This window comes from Equus asinus, chromosome 1 (assembly GCF_041296235.1).
Source record: "Equus asinus isolate D_3611 breed Donkey chromosome 1, EquAss-T2T_v2, whole genome shotgun sequence".
NCBI classification, from domain to species: domain Eukaryota; kingdom Metazoa; phylum Chordata; class Mammalia; order Perissodactyla; family Equidae; genus Equus; species Equus asinus.
Genome location: NC_091790.1, coordinates 139,848,488 through 139,863,742, shown reverse-complemented (window position 1 = coordinate 139,863,742; position 15,255 = coordinate 139,848,488). Strand labels below are relative to the sequence as shown.

Sequence of the window (15,255 nt, the reverse complement as noted above, 5' to 3'; positions counted from 1 at the left end):
ATACTGGAGGTGGCTTGGAGTTTAGTGGTGAGGACCATGGGTTCTGGAGTTAGACTATTGAATAATCTTGAACAAGTTATTTTTCTTCTCTGAGTCTCGGTTCCCTTTCTGTATACTTGGAATAACCATAGAACTAATTTATCTGGTAATGGTAGAATTAAATGAGATATATGCCTGTAAAATGCTTAACAAGGTACTTTGTGAAAAGTAAAAAGTTCAAAGAATACTAGTTAACGCTTAACATTAACATTAATGTAATGTTAACAAGGCCTTTTGGTTTCTACTTCTGCATGTGCTGTCTTCTTATTCTAGAAAACCCTCCCTGGCTCATTGCCCAGCTGGCTAACTTCTCTCCTCTCCAACTCTGCTTAAGTAATATCACCCCTGTGAAATCTTTCCTGAGGCTGGCTTGAAATTAGGTGTCTGTCTTTATGCTGTCATAGCACCCATTCCTTATTTCTTTCATTGCATTTTGTTGGTTTTATTATCATTGTTGCTTTACTTATGTGTCTCCCTAATTAGACTATAAACTGTGGCATGCACCATGTAATGTTTGTCTTTCTTTCTCAGAGCTCACAACTCCCCTGATGGATAGCAAATACTCAATATATGTGTGTTGAATGAATAAATATTCAGTCTTTCTTTTTCATTTTGCTTGCATTTATAAATAAGTTGTAATTGGATGGATTCTTCTACGTTTAGTTTTTTCTACTTAGTAATCCTTAAGGAGAGTGCTCAAAGGAACCTAACCATTATTCCCATAAGTAACTTTATGAAGGGTTTTAATGGTGGGCTCTGTAATGAATTGTTGATATTTTCAGGACGAAATATCTTCAGTGAGTTTCCCATTTTAATGAAGAAGTCATGGACGAGTAGGGTTACCTCTCCAGTCCTTAGACATTTGAACACACTATTCAACATACGGCTTATGCATATTCCTTGCATAGTGATTTGCATTATCTATATGAGTGTTAATCGTTAGATTTCGATTATCACAGTGTCCTGGCCAAGTGGGCTCCCAATGAATCTGATTATTCCATTGGTTTAAAGGACATATGTATATATAAAAGTTATTAATAGAGATTGGAAGGATCATAATATCTTCAAAAGAACATTTAGGCTTGTTTCACTGGCATCTTGGCTTCACAGAACTCTTGAACAGAAATACAGGGAAACCCTCACTATGGCAGGCTAATATGAGGGAAGACCAGTATAAACTATGATATGTCAGAATTATAGAATATTGGAATCTACTGTATAGAAAATATTTATACAAGCCAGGGACCAATATTCTGTGGCCAAGACCTCATAACTGAGTCTGCTTTAATGAGCAGGCCAGGATTCTTTGTAATCACTTTATTAATTGTCAGAAACAGTTGTTACTGGAGTGTTTGAAAGCAGTTTGTTTTCCTAAGATTAATCACCCCCTGCAAAGCTTATTTAATTAGATTTGTAAACTCTCTTTCTTCCACCAAAGGAGAAGTTAAGCCAATTCCCCATCTTGGAATTATCAAATATTTCAAAAGCACAAGGTCCAAATTAACTAGATTTTCCTGGAATAACTTAATAACTATATGAGTTAAGTGATAATAATGATGATTCCTACTGTACTGCTCATGTAAACCATAATTGATGTTTATAATCTCTCCTCTAGCCACCTCAAAAGATAAAATGAAGCAATACAAAATTTAAAAAGACAAGAGAAATTTCACTCCATTGTGAGAACAATAGAATTTCCACTGATGATGAAGGAATATTAAGCTTCCTCAAACGAAAGAACCAAGTAAATATTTTTGTTTGGTTGCAGGTCGAGAGAATGGACCTCACAGAAGCTGCAAGAAAAGCTTGGAAAAATTAATGCAGTCTATTTTCTTGCACCTGGGCATGAAACTCCTATGCCATTATAGTCAGCCCTACTCAAAACCCAATACAGCCCTAACTCCACACTTCCACGTTCCCGTGAGGCATTTCAGTTACCTGCTCAGAGAAAGGAGGTTAAGGAAGGGAAGGAGTGGAGAAACAGGAAGTTGTATTTTGTGTAGGGCATAAGATGGGCTGAGGTATGGGATCCTAAGATTAGGAAATGGTAAATAACTAATAAGGGAAACGGTAAGGTTTGCTATGCAAATGGATCTTTCCATTTCTGCCACTTCTTTTGTGGTACTTCGTATTTATTTACACCCCATATCTTCCCATGAAGGATTTAAAGTGGCTTTAATAACTGACATATAAAACAAAACAAATATTTTACGCCTCCCATTCGCACTCCAGATTCCGGCTATGGAGTTGCTCACAGGAGGCTGAACAAGAAATTTCTGCCAGTGGAACTAATCATTCACTGGTTTTATGATTAACACAATGACATGCATAAAAAACCCTTGCTTTCTCCTTCATGTATAGATAATATTGGTCCAGAAAAGGACAGCCTTCTTTCCTCCCTACAAATATCAAAATCAGTTTTTGTCACATAAATATGGCTTAACTTGTCCATCTATCAACCACTTTTGAAAGATATTCAAACAAGAGTCTACAACTTCTCTTGGAAGCCCATTCCTTGTGGTTGCTGAAAGGATAGTGTGAAAACTTTTTATTGTTTAAGATTGGACCTCCCAAGTCTGACTGTGAACTTTTATGCCTGAGTACCTAAAACACTCCAAGAAAAACATAGCTCAAACCACCACATTTTACTTGCTTTCAGGTTCAAACCCTATAAAACCACCACATTTTGTATGGTTTCCACCCCAAACCATAGTTGGCATGGGATCCTACTAGATGCTCTGCTCAGGTCTAATTGAAATGTTTACCAACCTTGACAACATTTTTGGCTAACTTGTCACTAACTTGGAATGCAGGTGAAAGAAGCTGAGTTTTCAGCAATGATTTCTTCATTTGGATCCCTTACGTGACCCCCTGCCAGCCAACTAAGTGCCACGGAGCCATTGGGTTGTCCTGGGTCAATCATTGTTACTTCCTCTGTGACATTCTACTGAGCTTGCCTTGCCTTGGACCTTTCTAATTCTTTTCTTCCCTTCAAAACTTATGTCTTCTGTGTATTACTCCCTCAGGTTGTGCACTTTGAGGCTAAACAGATAGATCAGCTTTTGCAAAGGTGTTAATGGATTTTAAAATTCTTAGGGAATGCATAGGGCACTATGTTGTAAGTTCTTTGTGGGCAGGCATGATCTCTTAATGACCATTTAGAGTTGCCAGATCAAATACACGAGTTTTATTTGCTAAATCGGCAACCCTATGACCACTGTATCTCCATCTTCTAGAGACCCCTACACAGTAGGTGCTGACTAAATATTGGTTGACTGAATAACTAAATGAAAGTAGTGGGGGATATATATAGTGAAATCTTTTGATTCTCTTTAAACTATATTGCATAGGGAGCTGGCTTACTCTGTAGGCTTGGATCTATTTCATATGATCTCAGGCCTCAGAGTTTTTGATAGAGGTTGGGGTAGGCATGGTCTTTGGTTTTCTTCATTCTATTTTTTATTTGACTATTGTTCCAGAAGGGCATCCTTCCTCCTTGGAGAAGCCTGTGGAATAGAAAGGGGCAAGGGAGGGAACACCCGCTGTTAGATTATAGTTCACTAGGGGAAAAGCAATCCTGACAATGGGGTTGGGAGGCCTTGAGAGAGTGGGGAAGCTAACTGATCGCTTTCTGCTGTCATTCTTTCTCCACTAGAAGGGGGAGCTCTCTGGATAACCACAAATATACAAATAGGAGCCTTCTGGGAATCCATGGGTGCTGAGAGTAGAAGTAATAATAGCAATTTGGGTTGACTAGAATCTTTTATAAATAGCCCTAATGCCCCCAAAGTCATCATGAGAATTATTAAGGCCTCTGTGGAAGGGGAAAAGCTGTCTCAACATGTTTATTTTATAATTATGTTAAATTATCAATTACATTTATTATTGAAACTGCTGTAAGAGTACTCTTACTTTAAGAGCAAGGTGCGAATGGACATAAAGGCAGTGTTGATTTTGTCTTCATTTATTGTATCTGGTTTTCTTCAGGAAGTTTCTAGAACTTTCCCAATACTTTGTTTTGCTTCTCCTTGGTGTTGGTCAGTCAGTATCTCTCCTAAAAAATGTGACTTGGAAAGTTAAGAAATTGGTGAGCAAAGTGCTTACACTTCTGGGACCTCCTGAATACATCACATATTAGCATGTTGCCTGTTTATTTAGAGCTGTGACTAACGTTCACGGTAGACCTATTTTCATGTATTGGCTGCTCCTGAAAGACAAGGGAAATACTTTAACCTTGAGACAAATCAACTCTAAGCCAGACTGAGCCCAGAATTCACATTCTCAACCTCACAATCCCTCAAGTTTTGTTTTGTGAGTGGATTATATCTGATGTTTGTTTATCTGATTTCTAGCATCTACTTCTGGCCTCAGGCACATTGATAGATAGAGGAAAACTATGTGCTGTCTGGCTACTGAATTCTGTTCTTCTAACAAAACAAGGTCAAAATGCCTTAAAGTTCCATGCAGGAAGAATGCTCTCAAAGGTGTAGAATTTTGGTTTTCTACACTTGATGGTTAAAACCATAGGTTTGGGAGTCAGATCTATCTGGACTGGAATCCTGGGTCTGTCTCTGTAGCTTGAATCAAGTTGCTTTACTCTTCTAAACTCTAGTTTCCTTGTATGTAAAGGAGAGAGAATTATCACATCTACTGAATAGGGTTGTTAGAATTAAATGATCTTTTACATAGAATCTAGCCCATACAGAGTAAGTGCTCCATAAATGACAGCCATTATTGTTGAAAGTCTGGAACAGAAAATTTTCTTTAAACAGAATCTCAGAATGTTTCTGTCCAACAAACACACCTGTGTGGCCTGGATTCTGCTTGTAGGCCATGATGGAAACTGTGGCAGTAATGTCCCTGCACCTGGCTGGCCACATTCCTGGCCCCTCCCCTGAATGTCCAGCTTCTGGTTTAACTGGAAGTTGGGAGGCAGGGTCAGGACACTGTTGCGCCCTCTGACATGGCCAAGACTAGAGCCCAGTGGGAAGGTGGGTGAGCGCTAGTGCCAGGCCAAGCTGTCTTTTACATTCCTGGCTGCTCCTCCTACCCAACTTTCCAGGGGTTGTTTTGGGAACACTGCATTCCCAGCACTGTGGAGATGGTGGCTGAGCCCTCTGCCTGGGGCTGTGCTGGGTTTCTGGCCCTGCCCCCAAGCTTTCAGTGCTCTTCTGGCTCAACCAGAAGTTCAGGTGTGGGGTGGCCTGATGGTGTGTGTTGGGCTGGGAGAGTGGGTGGTGTGCAGTGGAAAACACTTGAGCAATGAATCTAGAGGCCCCGGGGATGTTGGTTTTGTTTTTTTTTTTTTTGGAAGTGGAATTCTACTTCATGCCATTTGTCCCTTCCACCTACTCTGAACTTTCAGAGGGTTCAATCCACCAGGAGTGTAAAGGCCACTGTAGACGAGTTGTAGAAAGAGAAGATTAGAGGAAGAAGAAAGAAGTTGGAATGGGTTCCTCCCTTCAACAGTGTCTTTTCTAGCATCTCTCTAACATTCTCTCGCTTCCTAGCATTTCTTTCCTCTTAGCCTTTCTTGAATTTCCATTCATTTCTGGCCATCCACGGAAATAGAAGCTAAAGCTAAAAGCCTGAAGGAGTCTCAAAATTCTTGTTTTTTCATCCTTGTTCACCATTTTAATCCTGTCTTCCATTCTTTTTGCTATTTTTCTTTCTTAGAACGTAAGCAAAAGGAGCTATTAAATTAATGCTCAAAATATGGAAAAAAGTACTTCAGAAGAAAACAAAACAGAGGGAAACCAGGCTAGTAAAGTAAGGAGGATGGAGAAGATGAGGAGGAACGGACAGCCCCTCAAATGCGAAGTTACTAGGAAATGGTCCTGAGTTAATATGGAGCAGGCAAGCCCTCTTGTCTTACTTAAACTTTACAGAGGAATTTTCTGAAATTTGGTAAAGTTAGAAAGGAAAGTCTGAGCCCTCCACCCCCACAAGACTAGCGATGATATTGAGCAACAGAAACTTTTGAGGAAATCTGGACGTCTGCCTGCGGATGACCATCCAGATAGACCAAGCGCATTAGAATCATCTCCTGGTATTGATAACATTTTTTTAGGGGGGTGAGGAAGATTGGCTTTGAGCTAACATCTGTTGCCAATCTTCCTCTTTTTTGTCCTTTTCCTTTTTTTTCCTCCCCAAAGCCCCAGTACATAGCTGTATATCCTAATTGCAGGTCCTTCTAGTTCTTTTATGTGGGACACTGCCTCACCACGGCTTGACGAGCAGTGTATAGGTCCACGCCCAGGATCAGAAGCTGCAAACCTGGGCTGCTGAAGCAGAGCATGCACACTGAACTACTGCATCACTGGGGGGTCCCTGGTAACATTTTTTTTTGGTGATAGCTGTGATGTTTTCATATATGAGGTAGGAATTACCACTGTAGGCTTGCTATAAGAGGCTTTATTTTTTATTCAGCATAAATTTAGTTCACATTTACTTATTCATTTAATTTTTAGCATATTCAAACTCTCCACAAATTCTGTTAGAATCAGAGCAAAATAGGATGATTCCTCTACTTATGGAAGCCTTAAATTAAGGAGGAAGCGAGCAGAATATGAAAAAGTCAACTCACTTAAAATCATGATGGGGGTAGGGGAAATAGGGAGAGGTTGGAAAAAGGGTACAGACTTTCAGCTGGAAGATGAGCAGGGTCTGAGGATCTAATATCTAACATGATGACTATAGTTGATAACACTGTATTTATATAGTTGAAATTTACTAAGAGAGTAGAACTTAAATATTCTCACAAATAAATAAATAAATGAGGTGATGAGTGTGTTCACTAACTAGATTGGGGAAATCTTTTCACAATGTATACATATATCAAATCATCATGAGGTGTACTTTAAATATCTTACAAGTTTATTTGACAATTATGCCTCAAGAAAGCTGAAAAAAATACTGTTAAGAAGAGTAAATGTTTTTGGTTCATGGGATTATATTATTTATATAAATATGTACAATAAACTTTCTAAATGCTATTGCAAGGGTAAAGAGCTTGCTTTGAAAGAATCCCAGGTGTCTCATTTCCCCAGCAGAGGGGCAGCCACCCACAGCCAGGGAGGGGCCACATTTATCTCTGTGCCTCCTGTGCAACTACAGTGGTGGGCACATACCAGTGTTTCTTGAGCTAAACCAAACTGGTGGAGAATCATGAAGGAGAAATTCTGAGGAAAAGTTACTTATTTGTTTGCTTATTTTAGCATTGTCATTGTCTTGAAGGTAATCTGGCTTAGAAACCTACTCCCATTTTTCTCCTGAGATTAAATTCCCACAATGTTCTAATTAAAAAATTTTTCTTGCCCCCATTTGTTGAGCACTGATTATATGTCAGCCTAAAGGCCTGGGTGCTCACTGCCTCTCACAGTGTTATCACTAGTGCTCTCACAGCCCAGTGCTGTGGGATCCTGACTATTGGACACAGCATCTCGCTCGTGGCCAGGTCTCGCTCCATCTTAAACAACAGCAGCAACAGCTGTGAGAGGAATCCAAGGACCAATTTGTTGGAATAAAGCAAAACAGGGCTTTGCCATATGGGAGATATATCTCAGATGGGTTTATTAGATGTAGGATGATTTTTCTTGTAGCCTAAGGGCTTTCTGGAGGGAATCTGAATCTTTTCACTATGCCCACATCATTGCCAGATGTGGAAATATTGAAATAGACCTTATCCTTTGTGTGTGTGTGTGTGCATGTGCATACGTCCGTGTGTGAAAGTGGCAAATTCTGGCTCATATACCAAGTTTCAGTTTATTTAACTCTCGCTGTCTTACGCAAAAATTTCTTCATGAGCCTCCTAAATGTGCAGTAGGACTCCCCCTGCCCCATCTGAATATCTTATGTTTATTTCATGTTTACCAATATGTAGAAGCAGAGGCAGTAAAATAATGATAAAAGATGGTAATTTCATAAAGGGCCCTGTTAGTCTTGTACTCTAATAGTAGAATGGAGTGGAATGGAATGCTCCACCAAAACTTAAAAATTCATAATGATTATTGATACCATTAATCAGAATTTGCCCGGTGAACAGCTCAGAGATCTGGTGTATTAAGCTGTCATGTGGTTGCAATCATACCTTTTTAACTGCCATCAGAGGTAACTGTCAGCAACATCATATATTCCCTCCAGTCTATTACGGCTTCAGGTCCCCAGGGTTCCATCCTGAGTCCAGGGCGATTTGGACGTACGCTAATGACCTGCTGATTGTCTGCACAAAAGCGAAATTGTACACTGTTCAGGCAACACAGTGATTCTACACAAAAGCAAAGGACTGTCTGGTGTCAAAATAATACCATACTCTAACTTTGATAAAGGTTTTTTAACTGACTACAAGGCACTATTTGTTGCTAAAGCGTGTGGCAGAAATAATGTTTATTCAAATGACTAATCAATTGGCAGCAGGGAAATTTCAGGAATGTGCATGTGTGAGTGTGTGTGTGTGTGTGTGAAAAGGATGCTGTTTAGATAGTTGTTTCTGTTCAGATTTTTGGCTCTAATTTTGAAAGGTATAGAAACTAGCAAATATCTTTGCTTCAGTTGGATATTTACTCACGTTGTTGATTATTAATATACACTTTAAATAATATGTGGCTGAAGGGTTTTCTGACCAGGTAGTGAAAACGTGAGGTGAACACTGTATCGATCTATTTACCTATTTATCTATTGACCTACCTCTATGGTCTGCCTCAGTGAGCAGGTTTGGGGCTGTAGGAGGCGAAGTGAAGCCATCCCAATACTCTGCCTGGGTGTGACTGCCCACAGTGTGTCCCCTATAAAGCTGAGGACACAGGAAAGGACCTGGGCCAGTGCTGGAAACCCAGTAAAATCCCTCCCTGCCCCTTTTTTTCCTTGCCCCCACACTCCGCTGGCTCCAATCTGGACTGTATGCATGTTTAATGGGCTGGTTCTTCCCTAGGGGACCTTGTCACCAAGTCATTTATCTCTTTAGTGATGGATTAGAACTCCCGCTGAGACTGACCCAGATTCCAAAGCTTTATTCCAAGATTTGACTTGTTTGCTTGTTCATTCATTCATTTGTCTATTCTTTCACCCATTCAGTGACTATTTTAAACCTGTTGTTATATACCAGGCACTATGCTGACCACTGGGATGATTATGATGAATAAGGTTTGGCCTCAGCTCTCAAGCCCCTTGTAGTCCTGTAGGAGTCAACTGGCAATTACAAACACTTAGCAGACTGTCAAGGATCCCTTGTCAGCTTTGCCCTGAGACAATTTAAAGAGAAAGTGAGTTGTACCACGTTGGCAAAGTGAAAGCTCCTCCACTAGACTGTAAGCTTGTTTAGGGCGAGAAGTGAGCCGTGTCCTAGGAATTATTTACAGCTCTGAGCATGGGAAGCACTTAAAGCTTATGTTCTATAAAATGCCGGTGAATTTTTTGGAATGTCTAAAAAAAGAATCTTCGGCAACAGAGAGTAAATTGCAGATGCCAAGAGGAGGGGCTTTGGGGTCAGTTATGGGTTTGGCCTCTACTGAAACAATTTCACTTAGTAACCAGTGATGGCCCTCACCCCATCCAATTTCTTCATCTATTTCAAAAACTGTGTTTTTAGCACCTATGATATGCCAGCTCATGTGCTAGGTGTTGTGGATTCAAGAGTGAACAAGATAGAAACAGGATCTTTCCTCATGTAGCTCACAGTAGAGGGGGTGTGGGGGCTTCAAAACTGATACAGAGGATTCCAACCCAGTGTTTTAAGTTTTAAGTTTTGTGAGAAAGAAGTACTATTGTTGCGTAGACTGCTGAAGGGGAGGGGTTAGGAGGTCAGGGAGGAGAGTGCTCCAGGCATTGGGAACAACGTGCAAAGCAAAGGCCTGGAGGTGAGAATGATCCGAGTGCATTCCAGGGACTTAAATATATTCAGAGTCATTGAATTGTCACCTGCAATGAGAGGAGCTTGAGATGAGGCTGGAGAGGTGAGCAGGGCCAGATCCTGAAGGGCTTGTAGGGAATGCTAAGTAGTTTGGACTCCATTGACCATCAAAGGGAATTTATTGAAAGGATTTGAGCAGGGCAGTGCCATGATGAAATCTGTGTTTCAGAACTATTCCTTGGGCTACATACCGGATGGGGGATAGGGAGGGTGACAGATATTACCAGTTAGGAAGGCTTTTGCAGTAACCCAGGTGGAAGGTGGCCCATAGGCAGGGTGGTATAGTGGAAAATGCATAAGCTTGAGAATCCACCAAGATTTGGGGCTAAAACTTACTACCTAGCAAGTAACTATTATATATAACCTCCATACTTTCTTCTGCAAAATGGTGTAACTTTGCCTATCTGATGTGGTATTACAGGAAACACACATGGTAGTCCCTTCCTGTTGCTATCTGTAATGTCCCTCTTTCTTCCCCACTTGCATTTCTTCTCCCTTAACCTACAACTTAATGCTTTAAAACAGGATCTTTTGTTATTGGTATTGGTCCTTTTTATCTCTGGACTATGTGTATTGTGAAGGCTCCTCCTTTTTTTCATTCTGCCTTTGCAACTACTGCAATTATTCTAGAATGTTCTGGGCCATCACCAGGTTACAACTCTGAAGAAGTTGGTTTTGTGGAACACTTTATTCCAGTTTGGGTGATGTTATAACCAATGAAAACCAAGCTTGGTAAAGATGAAAATCTTTGCTCCCTTTCCTTTGGAACTTTCTGGTAACTGCATTCTCCCCCTCACGCCCTCGGAATGCAGCTTTGGTGTTATCTTTGGCTGTCCTCAGGGCTGCTTCTTAAGCACTTGTGGAGAGAGAAGTTTGTATTTTTTACAGAATAGACCTTATTTTCACTCTGAGAATATTCCAAAATCCTGTCATATTTTCCTTTCTGACATCTCTAAAACTCATCTTTTCCCTTTGGTCATCAATCACTAAAATCCTTTCCCATATTTTGGCCCTTTTTTCCTTCTATGCCTTATAAATACCTCCATTCTGGTCTCTATTCTTGAGTTCTGTCTCTGTTAGAGCAATCACCTTGGTGCCTTCATTACGACATCTTTTTAAAATGCCTTCACTGGTTTCTCTCCTCTGCATTAAATCTGGACTTTAGGGACCCTCACTGCTCTTCATTGCCTGAGTATTTTTTTCCCTGCTGATATGTTATATTTCTTCTTAATTTCTTAATACCTGACCTCTTTATATTTGTTCTTTTTATTTCCCTCATTCACTTTTTGTTTTCCTAGGCAGTTTTCAAGCTGTGTCCTCCCCAGCCAAGGACATTTTCTTTCCTTTTTATATGCCAAACCCAGTCTCAAACAAGTTGTATCCTGAAATCCTCTCTTAATTTTCTCATAGCTCTCTTCCTCATGCTTGCTAATGTCTCACTCTTTGTGAAGATGGTCTTTTCTCTATCAAGTGATTCTATAGTGTATAGTAGAGTGTATGTATATGCTCTTTTGCTATAAACAGATCATTCTGTTTGTGTCATTCATTACAGACAGTCTTTGCTGTGAGTTGATAAGTCCGTTCTCTTGCCCCCTTTGCCACTGCCTTGGTTTGAGGTTGACAATTGTGTTTCCCTCCTACGCGGTCTCACCGCCTCAGCTCTCTCTCCCAGCTAGTCTACGCTTCCCATCATTCTCAGAAATGTCTTCCTGATCTAGGCCTTTCTCTTCTTAAACAAAACGAAGCTGCTCGCTTTCCCGGGCCTGAAAAATGGGATTTCTCTTTCTCAGGTGTGCATCAAGGGTCTTCCTACTGCAGCCTCTCCTCACCACTCCAGATTCTCTCTCCCACTTTTGTACCCCAAATCCTAAATTCCAGCCACATGGAACTACTTGAGGAGGCATTTCCTATATGCAGAGGTCAAGAGTGGACTGCTACGGGCCAAATACAGTCTGCAGAATTCTTTGACATTTTTTAAAAACCAAAAGATTTTACGTGAAAATCTGTCTTTCTGATTTCTCTCAGAAAATATGGAAATACTGCACCATGTACCCACCAGACAACAGAGGGCTGGAGTTGAATGGTGGCTGCCCCTTTGGATGAGGCAGGCTCTTCTCCAATTTGTCACAGTTTCTGCCACTCCCTTTTGTATCCCCAACATTGAGGCAAAGCGTCATTTGCCATTTATCACTGCTTTTGTGTTTTGTTTTGCCTTTATTGTATTAAGAGAAAATTGTGCCATGTCTCTCTAGATAAACAAAAGATGGGCAGATACTGTTTTGCATTTCAAGAAACATGTGGGGCCTGCTTCCCTCTTTCATCCTCCTGGCCCCTGTAGGCATCTGAGTTGGATCTCTGACACAGTGGCCTGTCTTAAAATCCTGGCTTTGGGAAAATTACTTAGGCATTCTCTGCCTCACTTTCCACCTCTGTAAAGTGGGCATGACAATAGTGTGTGTCTCACAGAGAATATTATCTGAGATATACTGTGAAGATTATGTGAGACAATCTATGTAGAGAATTTAGTAAAGGAATTGGAACATGGAAAGCATTCAACAAATCTTAGCTATCACTAAGATTGTTATCACTATTATTATTATTCTATTTTTTCCCCAGATCTAGTGGTGGGAATATCAGATTTGTGAGGGACATAGTTTTAGGTAGAGTTTTGGTGCCTATTTAATTTCACCTCCCTAGGTATCAATTTTGCCAGTTTCTACCTATGGGCCTGGTCAAGTCACTTAACCTCGCTATGCCTTTGTTTTATTATCTGTAAAATGTTAACAATAACAGTATAATAATGATAGTATCCACATCTTTGGTTATGTTGTATCATCTGAGATAACCATTACTGTGTATCACAGGCGTGTGCCACATAGTAAGTACGTAGTAAATGGTAGCTATTATTATCATCAGCTGCCCTGGCAAAATTTTGCCCCTGTTGCCCCAGGGGTGTCACCCAGTAGTTGTGAGGCCCCAGGGAGCCAGGTGATCCAGCTGCATGTGATATGTGATGCCTGTGTGTCCACATGGGCTTTTCAGAGGTTAAAATGTAATTCATATACCATAAAACCCACCCTCTTAAAATTTATAATCCAGTGGTTTTTAATATATTCACAAAGTTGTACAATCATCACAACTATCTAATTCCAGAACATTTGCATCATCCCCAAAAAGAAATCCTGCACCCATTAGCTGTCATCCCTCAAACCTACCCCCCAGCCCTTGGGAACCACTAACCTACTTTCTATCTCCATAGATTTGCCTATTGTAGATATTTCATAGAAATGAAATCATATAATATATGGGTGTACATGGTCTTTTGCCTGTGTGTTTCCCTGAAGAATGAAGCTGGACCCTTTTTCAGAAAACAAATTCCTGCTGGGAAGATAAAGGAGGCCCTAAGTAGGAAGTAAGAAATAGGAAGATAGCATAGGCCAAGACTGCCCTAAGAGAAGCAAAACCAAACAGCATGGATTCTAGAGGCCCATTTGAATAGGCTAGGAATGTTGAAGAGCTATAAACCATGAGTATAAATAGCAACCAAACTAGATTCTTTTGGATTCTTCACAGCTGGCCCTCAAAAACACTGTAAGGATCTCAGATGCCCATCTGCGGATTCACCCGGGAGTCAGTTAAAAATACATGCTCACTGAATCAGAATCTCCAGGCTGGGGGTCAGGAACTGCTGCAAGATTCTGCCAGGCAGTGGGTTTGGAAATGACTGACTTACACGGGGCATGCTTGTACGACACTGAGCTGTGTTGTTGTGTTCCATCTTGAATGACAGCACTCTGTCATGTTGATACACTTCTTAAGTATACATGTCTGATCTTCCTAATAGCTTGTTTACAACTAGGCCTTACTGTTCTTTGTCCATCTCAGCCTCCCTGCACAGTTTTACATAAAGTAGGGGCTCAGCATGTGTTGGAAGGTTGGATACACAGGAACCTTGAGGGTATCACTGGGATATTGCTGGCCACAAAGTCATTAAAGTCAACAGGGCTTAAGAGGAGATCTTTCCGGCACATTCTAAGCATTCTTTGAGATTTTGAGGCTGGTGATTGTCTTCAGGGCTCTGACTTGTGCCCCAGTGGTGGAGAGCCCTTTGATCTTTGGGCTCCAGAGGATGTCCGCAGAGCAGCCCCTCAGGGGGGCCGTCCAGCTAGCTGCATGGTGCTGAGAGGTAGAAGAGCAACAAGCAAGGGTAGGAGTGGTTCCTACAGCTCACAGATCAGAATCCCCCAGGGAACCTGTTGACATTTCTGTGTCTTCCCAGACCCACTGAACTACATTGTTGTCCAGGAAGGGGAAATTGCTACTCAGATACTACCAAACACTGCTCTAGAGTTTGAAGAACATGATCCTCCTGCCTGTGTCTGGAGCAAAGACAATATGTTGCCCTCACGGGGAGTAACTTGGATAGGGCTGTGGCCTGGGATTTGAGAGACCTAGGCTCAGTGTTGGTGCTGCCTTTTAGTTAGTCCCTGTGTGACACTGGGTAAACCACTTACCTTTCAGTTTGCTTCTTTGTAAAGTGAGGGATTTGGACCAGGGGAGATACCTGGAATACAGACATGATCATTGGTATCTGTAGGAATCTCCTCCATAGGCTCAGATGTCAGTTCTAAAGGATCCTCCCCTTTGTGTGCTCTGAGGACAGAACTGCTTTCTCAGTCTGGGGTTAGCGGCTGCTCACTGTCATTGGAGGCAAAGATGCTGAAGCCCACTGTTTGGAGGTTTGGTGGTTGCTGTGGAATAGTGGTGAGATTAAACGAGAAGCATGGGAAACCCTTCCCCTTTCCTTGCTCACCCATCCCCTCCTCTCTCTTCTTCCCTTATTGCAGTAATTGAGTTTACCGTGTACAAGCTCCATCCATAAACATCCCATGGGAATGTTAAAGCCACCAATTGTTAATACTTTAGTACTCAAATCTAGCAATTGGAAGACTTTTTAACTAGTATCTGTCATATTAAAGAAATTTAAGTGGTTGGATGTTAGCAAATGCACACTGGGTTCCTGGAGCCTGAGGAAGGGGACAGAGGGGCACAGCAAGGGAGCGGGTGGCAGCCAAAGACAGTCATTGATTTGGCAGTTTTGCCCAGTATCTTGGCACTGGTGCTATAATACACCTCCCATGATGCTTGTGGCAGAGATGCCCTAAACTAGTGATGCTTCATTGAGACCATCTTTGGGTGAGGTTCTTATCATTCTGTCTTATCTTGTTAATGACCCTAGCAGTCAATCATTTTGGTTGCCCAGTAACTGAGTGAGGCTTGGGTCACTGTGCTTCTAACTTTTCATGGCA

The 15,255-nt window shown here is 41.2% G+C and overlaps 1 long non-coding RNA gene across 1 annotated transcript in view; it reads left to right on the top strand.

Annotated features, from left to right (window-relative positions):
- LOC139045227 (uncharacterized) overlaps nucleotides 1–15,255 on the top strand; it is a 67,526-nt gene that overhangs the window by 25,434 nt on the left and 26,837 nt on the right. The gene's annotated exons all lie outside the window — the stretch shown is intronic.